General features: G+C 33.1%; 1 protein-coding gene across 1 annotated transcript in view; it reads right to left on the bottom strand.

The window, feature by feature from the left end:
- The window catches only part of LOC123263793 (neurexin-3-like), a 763,584-nt gene that overhangs the window by 108,341 nt on the left and 642,916 nt on the right, over window positions 1-12,327 (bottom strand). The gene's annotated exons all lie outside the window — the stretch shown is intronic.

Here is a 12,327-nt window from a genome sequence, read left to right as displayed (position 1 = left end):
TATATTCAACAGAAAATTCATCGAAAACTATTATTTATTGCGTTAACGTCTAGGTGTTTATAAACATATAAATATAGGCGTTTTACAGATTTGGATTTCTATATTTTAGTGTAGTTGCAATCCAAATTGTTATGTCCACCCGCATTTTTTTTCTTTAAATTTAAATAACCCGCGCAAGATGGAAGACTTCTTCATGCGCGAAAGCCACAATAAAATATAAGCTACGTGACTGCTGGTTAACTAGCGGGGACTTCTGCAAACTCAGCACCGCGAGCATTTAAAAAGGAGAAATGAAGCCAACTCCTGGCCTTTGTTAGTAAACTCGACTTCCGCGTTTGACTGATTTGGCCCGTGCCATGTAAAAGTCGCTTTTCTTAATTTTCTCTGCACTTAAGACGAGTTCAGACACAGTTTAACCGGCCGGCCACGTATTAATAATAAATGTTAACCAGGTCTTTGCTAGTTAATTCGACTTCCGCGTTTAACTTGACAGGCCCGTGCCTTGTAAAAGTCCCTTATCTTGATTTGCTCTGCACTTAAGACGAGTTCAGACACGGTTTAACCGGCAGGCCACGTATTAATTACACAGGTCCACAAAAAAAAAAAAATAGTGGTCTGTGCTGGGTATGCGACAAAGATTTTCCGACGTATTTTTTACTGCTGAACACGAATCTGAAGTCAAAATTGGGAATCAAACAGCAAAACAGAGAAAAATTAAAAAAAACCGATAAAATCCATGATCTACTAGTGTTTTCAGTACGCTATGATCAAATTGCCGTTTCTGCTTTGTTTCTCTTTGTAGCATTCATCAGTGATTTGCGAATATGTTTATTTACCACTCATTGTGTCTTATTAAAGTCGTTTATCGAATGAATTTTGTCTTTTATGTAAAATAAAACGTCAAGACATTAAATCGGTACATGTACTGGCAAAAACCTGCTACCACGGAAAAATTTGGACTACGATGACAACTGCTCTTTAACGGGATGTGTAGAATTATTCGCTAGTTAACATTTCGTGGGATCGAAGCCAACGAAGGCGTACTGTTTTGAAAGGAAGCGCTAGAATATGAGAATGATGCTGTACCGTGTTCGACGACGAGTTGACATTGTCCTCATCAAAGTCGAAAAGCCCTCATACTTTGGCCTGGGAAGGTATGAGGGTTATCACCCCTAGGACGGCTGACTCACCTCCGATCAAACCAGGTATTCTAGCGTGCGGAATTTATTTATTTTAATTGATTGTAATGCTTCTTCTACTCAAAGTTTAGCTGGATCTTTTAGTACTCATGACAATCATGAATATGCTAAGAATCCTAATCTTTTTTACTGCGTTCATTCAAAATACATTGGGATGAAAAATACAAAGAAACTTGTAAATAGGTTTGCGACTTTGTATGAAAAGTGTTTCAATGTGGAAGTTTCTCTCAGTTTAGAAAATTGGATACCTAATGTTGTTTATGGTTCTATGCTATAATATGGTTAACCGATTTGAGAAGCACCAGAACAAGAAGAAACTTAAATTTGAAACTCCAGCTATACAGAAGAAGCCTCTCGATGCAAGTGACTGCTACTTTTGCACGACAAAAGTTGAGACTGCAGGCCGAATCCATAAGGAAAAAATTTCGTATTCTTCTGTTACAAGTATGCAACAACCAGTTGCAAACTTTATAGAAGATTCAGAAGATGATACGTCACAAGACAGCCTGACCAGTGGATTCGATACAATAGAAGTCGACGTCGATCCTGAGAATGTAGCTCTTAATGACGAAGAGTCTGCTACTGACAGTGAATTCGAGTCCAGTAAACCTGATGAAAAAGTTCCTTCAAGCAGTGAAGAAGAGTATAGGCCGATCGGTGAAGAGAAAAATCCAGAAAAATACGACCAAAAACATCCAAATGAATTATTTAGAGAAGCTAAACTCTCAAAAAAATCGGCTGAAATATTGGCTTCGAGTATGAAAAGGAGAAACCTTCTGACACAAGGTTCTAAAGTTTCATTTCATTGGAATCGCGAAGAGGCTTTCCGTAAATATTTTGAAAAAAAGAAGATTTGCTTTATTGTACTGATCTGGAAGGACTTGTGGATGAATTAAAGCCAAATTTATGTAAACCTGAAGATTAGCTGTTATTCATTGACTCGTCTCAACGCAGTCGTAAGGCAGTTCTTCTTCACAACACCAACAAGTTTGTTTCTTTACCGTTAGCTCACTCAACTTTATTTAAAGAAGAGTACACGATTCTAGAAACTGCCCTGAAAAAAATTAAGTATGAAGAACATAAATGGCAAGTGGATTCATGAAGTATTTTTGAAAAAAGTTTGGCCTTCGAGATCTTTATTTAAGATTGGATCACATAATTTAATTAGAAAACCGTTTGTTATTCCAGCCAAAATTCTCATTCCTCCTCTTCATATTAAACTTGGGTTGATAAAGAAGTTTATGAAAGCTCTTGATAAAGGTGGAGAATGCTTCACATACCTGCGTCTAGTGTTTAAGCACAAATCAGATGCGAAATTGAGAGAAGGCATCTTTGATGGACCGGAAATCCGGACGTTATTCAAAGATAAAACATTTGTTTCAGTTATGGATGAACAAGAAAAGGCATCATAGCTGAGTTTCAAGAAAGCTAGTGTGTACCAAGTTTTTAAGTAACACCAAGGATTCAGGTTGCCTAATGAATTTGAAACTTCACTTTCTTGATTTGCATCTCAATTATTTTCCGGAGAACAACGGAAACTTTAGTGAAGAGCAGGGATAGAGATTTGATCAAGATCTAAAAGATTTTAAATGGTGGTTTCAGGGGTAGTGGGGAGTAAATATGTTTCCAGAATACTGTTAAATGCTACAAGAGAAACTCAACAGAGAGGAAAAAAGTGTAACAGAAATCCGTTGCACAGGTCATTTGAGGAGAAATGGGCCAGGAATGACAGAAGTTATAATTATTATGCAAAATAATTTATTAGATCGCAGATTTTATCGGTTTTTTAAATTTTTCTCCTTTTTTTGCAGTTTGACCCCCAATTTTACTTCAGATTCGTGTTCAGTGGTAAAAAATACGTCGAAAAATCTTTGTCGTACACCCAGGACAGACCACTTTTTTAACTTCCTGCTAAGAAAATCAATGATTTTCGGAAAATCGGGAAGTTATTGCTCTTACCCCGTTTTATAAAAATCGAGGTTTCAACAGATCTCGACGTTTTGAAGCCCTAAAAAGCTTTCCTGACTATTTTTACGATGATGTATGTGTGTGCGCGCGCGCGTGTGTGTGTGTGTGTGTCAACCTCTCATAACTTTTGAACGGCTTGACCGATTTCATCGCGGTTGGTGTCATTCGAAAAGGCTTCGCCAAATTTAGATTTCTTGTAAGTTGGAACCAATTCAGACCGATAGATTTCGAGAAATTGCCAGAAAAGTGAAACAAAAAGTTTTTTTTTTTTTCATTTTTTTAAAATATCTCCGAACTGGCTAAACCGATCGATCTTAAAAACTAATCAGCTTTTAACCTTAAAAACCTGCATCGATCGCCACTAACTGCGTCAGAATCAGTTGATGCGTTCGTGAAATATCATTGTCGAAAAAAATAAAAAAAAGTGTTTTTTTGTAATAACTCCAAAATTTTCAATCAGATCAATTTTTTAGTTTAAATTTTTTATAGAACTCAAAAACTACATCGATCGCCGTCAACTGCGTGATAATCAGTCGATTCATTCAAAAGTTATAACAGTTTGAAAATTTAAAAAATCGTGTTTCATCGAACTTGGATAAAACTTTCGAGTTCTAAGAGCTTAAAAGCATAGGAAAGCTATCTCTTTAAGCTCGGAGAGCTCAAAATAACTCATAAATTGTATTTTTGAGCTCGAAGAGCTCAAAAACGTGATAAGTGCGATTTTAAGCGCCTAGGTATGGAATTAGCGGAAAGTTGCAGGGATGGTTTTCAAGGGCAACCATTTTCCTAATTTTTTTTTGTGGACCTGTGTAACTTAGTACGTTTAAGTCAAGTTTGGTTTAGTGTTGTAGTTTGGGTTAGCCGCTCGTCAGGCCAGAAGATCTCTGTCACACTGCATTCTTTCTGCAGAGAAATTCAGATAATTCTAATTAGTTTTAATATTAAGTTGATTATAGTGTGAGTGATCACCTTGTTGAAATTGTTGTTAATAAATACCGGTGCAATCGTTTAATAATCATTTATCGTTTAAACAGCACCTTCTTCCACTGTCTCTAACCCTAAGATAAGCTCTCTGCTCTGGACCGGTTCCAGGCGTCCTTTCAATTAATTGATCTAATATCATTTAATAAATTATTGTTTTTATTTTAATTAATTTAAGCGGCTAATTGGACAGCTAATAAAACTGTTACATTGTCTTATGATTTTATAAAAAATATTCTGTCGTTAGGCCGTTGGGCTGGGGGCTTTGTTGTATTCGTATTATTTATTCAAGTTGAAAATACAGATTTATTGTCAAGAATTCATTTTGGAAATCGAGGAGAATATTATTGGAAAATTGGACACTAATCAGAAGCCAGCAAACGCTGAGCAGTCGATCCTGCCATTTTTTACTGAGACATGAGTCACTGTTGAGAACAGTAGAATTTGAACTCTAAGTATTTTTCAGTTGTTTTAGGCCAATTTTAATAATTTAATCAATTAAGAAGCCGAAATAATTGAAATGAATTTCGTAAAATCTTATTCGTTACCGTCTCTAGTGGCTATTTCATATAAGTTGGTTCTTATCTGCGTAAATTGGTTCTGTAACAGTTCAACCGCGACAGTTCAACCGCGACATTTCAACCGACGACTTTTCAACCACGACAGTTCAACCGCGACATTTCAACCGACGACTTTTCAACCGAAGGACAATTTAACCGAAGGACAATTTAACCGAAGGACAATTCAACCGCAAGAAAATTCAACTGATGACAGTATAACTGCAGTTTTCCTGATAAATTGATCACAAAATCCATAATAGAAGGACACAATAAACATTTTTTTTAAATAATGCGAAAAAAACTTTATAATTGTGATTATTAGTATAATTATTATTACATATTTTGAAATACAACAAAAACTACAATTCTGACCGTTTTTTATATATTGAAAAACGAAATAACGAATATACAGTAATTTTATCATGGTTTTATCATGTTTTTTTTGTGTATGTGTGTGTGTGTGTATGTGTGTTTATTCGACATTAGACCAACACAAATGCGGATAATCGTGTTGCGCCCTTTTAACATGGTTTTTTGTGTGTGTTTATTCGACATCAGACCAACACAAATGCGGGTAATCGTGTTGTGCCCTTTTAACATGGTTTTTGGGTGTTTTTACTCAGTAATAGGCCATTACAAACGCAGGTAATCGTTTTGTGCCCTTTTATCATGGTTTTGTGTGTGTGTTTATTCGACATTAGACCAACACAAACGCGGATTATCGTTTTGCGCCCTTTTAACACGGTTTTTGTGTGTTTACTCAGTAATAGGCCATTACAAACGCGGGTAATTGTGTTGCACCCTTTTAACATGGTTTTTGTGTGTGTTTATTCGACATTAGACCAACACAAACGCGGGTAATCGTGTTTCGTCCTTTTAACATGGTTTTTGTGTGTGTTTATTCGATATTAGACTAACACAGAAGCTTGTTACCGTATGAGGCTCTTTTATCATGGATTTTGTAATCAATCTATCAGAAAAAGTGCAGTTAAACTGTCATCGGTTGATTTGTCTCGTGGTTGAATTGTCCTTCAGTTGAATTGTCTTGCGGTTGAATTGTCCTTCGGTTGAAAAGTTGTCGGTTGAAATGTCACGGTTAAACGGTCTCGGTTGAAATGTCGTCGGTTGACTAGTCGCGGCATCGTGTAAATTATTCGTCAAGGTCATTTCGTTGGTTAGTTTTGTTGCAGGTTATATATCTATGACAAGGAATTTAGTTTATTATTATTATTATTTTTATACTGATATAAAATTTATTAGTTATTTATTATAGGCCTTTTTGGCTACAATAAATTAATTTAAATAATATTTTCAAAGCAAAAAAATGAAAAATAAATTTTATTTTGTAATGTAGTTAGTAGACATTTTCTAGAAAGTTCTATAGTTTGAGAATTTTCACAAGACGCATTAAGATTGCCGTAATCAAATTTAAGAATTTTGTGAAATTAAATTTAGGCTGGTGGGCTAAATTTAATTAAGTTATTCAATGAATTTATTTAATGAATTTAGTTAAAAAATTCGGTTAATGAATTTAGTTAGGTAATTTAGTATTAAATTAATTTTTTGGATCGGAATTTTGTATTGAATAAGTGATAGGCGTTAATTTTGGTGAATTTTGAGAATCAGTTTATAAGTAATGAAAAAAAGTTAACTAATTAGAAAATCTTTTGAATTAGCTTAGCGTCTGGTGGACGAGTTTTCAAAAATTTTAGTAAATCCAGTGGACAATTTAAGTTAAGTTATAATGGTAGATTCCATCTGGTAAGCGAGGTGGATTATTTTTAGTGTGAAATTAGGTCTGTTAGATAAAATATCAAATTACTAATTGTCACCAGGTTGGCGTAGTTAATAAAGAGGTTATTTAACATAGAAATGTAATGATTTTATAATTGATTATATTTAACTTAAAATTTAGATGACTCTTTAGTTATTTTTAAAATAATATTTCGAAGCTTATACCTACAGTAAATTGTCTATTCGTTTCACCTGCAAGAATAGTGAGTAACTCTCCAATGTCCTCCAAGTAACCTTTCTCTATTTTCAATTTTATGGCATCCGATACACGTGCCTAGCTAACTACTTGACGATGGCTCCTTCTCCGCCATCTTGAGTGAAAAATTGCCTTAAGAATTACTACCCGCATGATCTCCTCTTCTCAGTATTTAAATCAAAAGAGGGGACATAGAAAATTACATCAACTATCGTTGCTCAGCAGGGTTGCCAGATTGGACGAATTTCAGTCGTGTCTTACGCCAAAATTTCTTTTGAGCGATTTTCCATAATTTGGGCTACTTTTCCACTAATCTAAATAACTACTAACAATTTAAGAAATAAAAAAAATTTTTTTAATTTATTACTTTTACCGCGGCCTTTTTACGTATTCTCAATTCACTATACTATACTCACTATACATTGTAACGTTCGTAGGTAAAGAAACCTTCGTATTGACCAACCGAGATTGGAAATTGTTTTGTCGAAAACTATCCACTTAGGATAGTTTCCGTAATTATTTTGAAAATTATGATTAATTTGGGATTAGGATATTAAATAAAATATATGTCGATTTGTTGGGGAATAAAATGAATATTTATTTATCCCCAGAGGAGGAAAACTCAGTTGGGCTAAGAAAAAACCTCCTCGAATGAAAAAAATGTACAAGTAAGAACGCAAAGCGTGTAGTGCGAATGAAAAAATATGTGTAAATTGCCGTCGCAAACAACACAAACGAGGTAAGCTCAACCGTTTTAGAAAAACAAATGGTATTAATTTAGAATTAATGAATTTACGCTAGCTTTTAAGCTAACTAGAGTCAATTAATAGTGAAATACTAATTAATTGACGTAAAATGTCAGTGCAGAGACTGATTGATTGATTAGAATTATTAGTGTAGGAACTAATTAGATAATTCGATATCAGAATCGAATAGTTGATAAGATTTGATTTGATAGAATGATGATTAAATATTTAGCAATGAATTTAATATAATTTATTACAAATATTGCGTGTTAACAATGGATTGACTAATGCCGCGTGGCTGATGTAATCCTTTGTTGAAATGGCGCGTAATGACCGCGTGGCGTCACTTATTAATTTTAATTAATTTAATTCACTGAACAGTTACTAATGATTTTTAATGATTTGAGAATTTAATTGGTAATTGAAGTTAATGAAATTAATAGTATTTATGAATATTTTAAGTGTTCAAGTAAATGCGTAGTATAAGTGATAAATCAGAAAACGATTGACACAGAGTAGTCGTACTAGTACAAGCGTCCAAGCACAACTGCTTGCCGCCGACCACGTGAGCCGGCTTCTCTCCCGCTAACCAAGGCGCGCATGAGCGACAGCCATGGTGTGACACGATTTTTCACGAGTTGGAGCGATCAAGCCCGAAGGCGCAACTCCTCTTATAAATTTTTATTAAATGTCTTTTCTATCTGTTAAACAGAAATTTTATGTTTATATATATATATATATATATATATATATATATATATATATCCAATATATATATATATATATACAGGGTGTCCCAGAAGTCGCGCACCCCATTGTAGGGATCGAAAGAGAAAAATATTCTGAGACGAAAAGTCCTTAGCCATTTTTGAATCAGACGCATGGATAATTAATAATTAATTAATGAAAGTGACCAATCAGGAGCGCGCGACAGAAGAATGAAAAGTAAGTGGAAAGGCAGAAAGAGACGCGAGAGTAAGACGAGAGATCTGCTGCCTGCGTCTCGCGCAGTAGACCGAGAGTGGGGACGGAACAAACGTGGACGGCGGACGTACGTGATGCTAGGTGAATGTGTGAGATCGTGCGCTAGTGTGGGCTAGCGTCAGTGTAACGGTAACAATGCACGTATGAATGTGAGTGAGGATATTTTTATTTTTTTTATTACAGGCACAAGATTTGACCAAATTCGACAGGAAAAAAAGGAGATTTTACTGAACTCAATCGGCACGACTGAATTTTGATTTTTAATTGAAATAATTGAAGAAATTTTTAATGAAGAATCAGTAGCGGGGCTCAGAAAAAGGCTGAGGGCAAAAGTTACTAGACTTTTTTTATTCATTAGGAAAATTAAAGTAATTGTTGATTAAACAATCATTAACAAGGCACTGGGCGGCTGTGTCTGAATTTTTTTTTTTATTTGAAGTAATTAAAGTAATCATTAATTGAAAAATAGGTAGCGAGGGTCAGTTAGAGGCCTTGGACAGCCATGACAAAATTTTGATTTTTAATTAGAATAATTAAAGTAACTTTTAAATAAAAAATAAGTAGCGAGGGTCAGTAAGAGGCACTGGGCAGCTATGAATGAATTTTTATTTTTATTTCGAATAATAACAGTAATTTTTAATTTAATATTAAGTAGCGAGGGTCAGTGTGAGGCCCTGAGCGGCTATGGATGAATTTTTATTAGTATTTCGAATGCTTAAAATAATTTTTAATTAAAAAATAAGTAGCAAGGGTGTGTGAGAGACACTGGGCGGCTTGGGAAAAATTTTTATTTCGATCTAGAATAATTGAAGTAATTTATAACTCGAATTTTAAATGTGAAACGCTATAAGTCGAAGTTAGTAAAATATAAAGACGTTTTTTTCCGAACTGTCCAAACTTATAGCAATCAAATCTAAATTCCTACAAGAATTTTCAATGCTTCTTATATTCTTATTAGAATTTTTAACGGCGCGCATTCGCGCGCCCCCTATCGGAATTCTTGAATGAATCTATCGTTTATAAATTGATGAATATGTCAAAAAATTTTTCTTCATTTATTTATGAAATGAATTTGGATTTTAATGTTATTCGGATAATAGAAAATGCACGATAATACGATTGTTGCATAGACTGATTTATTCATTTTTATCGGTGGTAATTTTTTGATTATCCTTCCTTTTACGTCAAATGTTTCATAATAATCAGCTGACTATGTGTTTAGACATAATGACATGACGGTATTTGACATTATGACATTTGAATTGATCCAACAAAAAAAAATTGCCTTTAAGAGAACCGAAAATTCATTAGTTCATGAAGGAAAAATTATGATCATCTTTGTGCAGTTGATGTCCGGATATTTTTTTTTGGAGCAAAGGATTTGTCATCAAATCGACTAATCAGATGATGAAACTCTTTAAACATACAAGAATATACTTAGACATAAAACGTGCCCTTAAAATTTATTCATATACCGACGGTCGTCAAATAAATAACCATTTTACTAAACCGCGGACGTACACTTTGACATTATTATTTATTTCATGGAATGTATTGGGCGACATATCATATTTGTATGAGTCGCTGCGAAAAAATATGACAGATTAATCAACACGAACAAAAAACTATGCATAGTTTGCGTGCTCAACGTGGTTTAAATCAGGATAACGTATATAAATTTCTTAGGGACCGTTCAATCGAACCACCGAATATTGTTTATAGCTTTTCTTGAAAATGAAAAAGGTCCAATAAATAAATACAGTTACGGTCGTATGACGTTATTTGGTTGTTTGATTTAATCCCGAACGAAAAATCCTTATTGGTCATGAAAAAAGAGATTATTATTTTTATGTGAATGATATTGCTATGTTTCTTATGCAACGAAGAAAGTATGTCATTGCATCAGATAATTTCATGTTGAAGCACGTCAAACCAATACGAATATGAGTAATTGAAAATAAAAGGTGCATAAATAATTTATTCATATATGTTGAAAATCGTCAACAAAATATCCATCATATAAAATCGTGATTGTAAATTTCGACGTTATTAAATTTTTTTGTGGAATGTAACAGATAACTCATCATATTTAATGTGAGTCGCTGCGACGAATATGACGGATAATTCAGTACAAAGTAAAAACTATATACAGTTCGCGGGCTTAGCATGGTTTAAATGCGGATAACGTACATGTCCTTCTTCGGAACCGTTTAATAGAACGATCTAATGTTGTTTGTGTCCTTATCTTGAAGGACGAAAACCATTCGATAAATAAAATAATTATTGTTAAATGACGTCATCTGGACATTAGATTTATTCACGATCGAAAAATTCTGAAAGGTCATAAAACTTCACTGATAGAAGGATTTATTAACTATTAATAATTTAATTTATTTGAAGACAATTATTTAATTTATTAAATTTTAATAAATATTTTTTAACATTTAATAAATATTTATTTAGGAGGAAAGTTCATTTATTAATAGTTAATAAGTATTTATTAATAGTTAACAAATATTTATTAACAGTTAATAAATATTTTGTTGAATGAATTTGTTTCGCTTGCAATATCATATGATATGAAGATTCTTATAAACAAAAATCATCCTCATAAATTATTTGCATTAATTATATTACATTATAATAACGTTTATTGTAAAATACCAAATTCTATCACAGCTCATAATTATCTTTTATATTTTTAAATATTAAAAACGTTAATTTATTTAGTGAATTTAATTATTATCACGTATTCTAGCTGTAGGGTTATAAAAAGTGTCAAAAGAAAATTGCTATTTTTGCTTTTTATTTTAAATAAATATTTGTTAAAAGTTAACAAATATTCATTAACCATTAATAAATGTTTATTAACATCTAATAAACTGTACTCAATAATCACTTATTAACTGTTAATAAATATTTTTTAACTATTAACAAATATTTATTAACATTATTTTGTAATTAATTAATTACTTTTCATTATTTATAAATCAATAAAATAATATATTATATTATTTTATTTTATTTATTTATTTGACTGCTTATAAAGCTGTGCTTACAGCAGGATACATTATTTCTATATAAATGAACTAGTACAAATATAACAAAAATTTTGTCTTATCAATTGTACTTAAAATCTTCTTTGGTGATCAAAAATTAAAAGTTATTAATTAATTTTAAAAGTAATTATTAAAATTATTGGGATATTCTTAGGTGCTTTGAGTGAGTCACTGAGGATAGTATTCTGATAATCAATAAACAATATACAATATTTTACAATTCGGAAATATCAGCTGTTTGAGCAAAAAGCTCTGAGTTTCATTGTGCGGGCTAGAAAGAGATAAACCGCTTTTACTGTCGAGGGCCTTAGGTCTCTGAGTGAATTAAGAAGTAGAGAGTCGGCATCGGAAGCGAGAGTAGATAATATTGGAATAATAAAATGTTCTCTGTACAGATTCTATATTGGACATCTGAGAATGATGTGTGACAGATTCTTGTTTTCGAGAAGGTTACATATAGTATAAGGGAGTTGTGGGTTTATTCCATAATACAACCGTTTAAAACTAAATCTGAAATAATGGTGATTTGCTAGTCTTGCTTGAGCAAATACTCTGGCAATGTACAGAGGATTATTTAATAAATAGGATGCCGTGGGTGAGTTTAATTGCCGAGGAATTGCTACTTGACATGACGATTTTTCGGTAATAACAGCTAGATCGAGGCGTCTGAGATTGGCGGTGAATGAGCTCAGGATTTTGGGGGACAGTCTTTTCCAGTGAGCGCTGGAAGGGCTGTGCCAGATAGTCGATGGAGCATTTCCTAATTCCAACAGAGGTTTCAATTATGCGATCCAGTTATATCTTGCATCAGTGACTGGATTGTTTGCTAAAAGTAAGAGT

The sequence above is a fragment of the Cotesia glomerata genome, linkage group LG1 (genome assembly GCF_020080835.1).
Source record: "Cotesia glomerata isolate CgM1 linkage group LG1, MPM_Cglom_v2.3, whole genome shotgun sequence".
NCBI classification, from domain to species: Eukaryota; Metazoa; Arthropoda; class Insecta; order Hymenoptera; family Braconidae; genus Cotesia; species Cotesia glomerata.
This window is presented reverse-complemented; position numbering and strand designations above follow the sequence as displayed.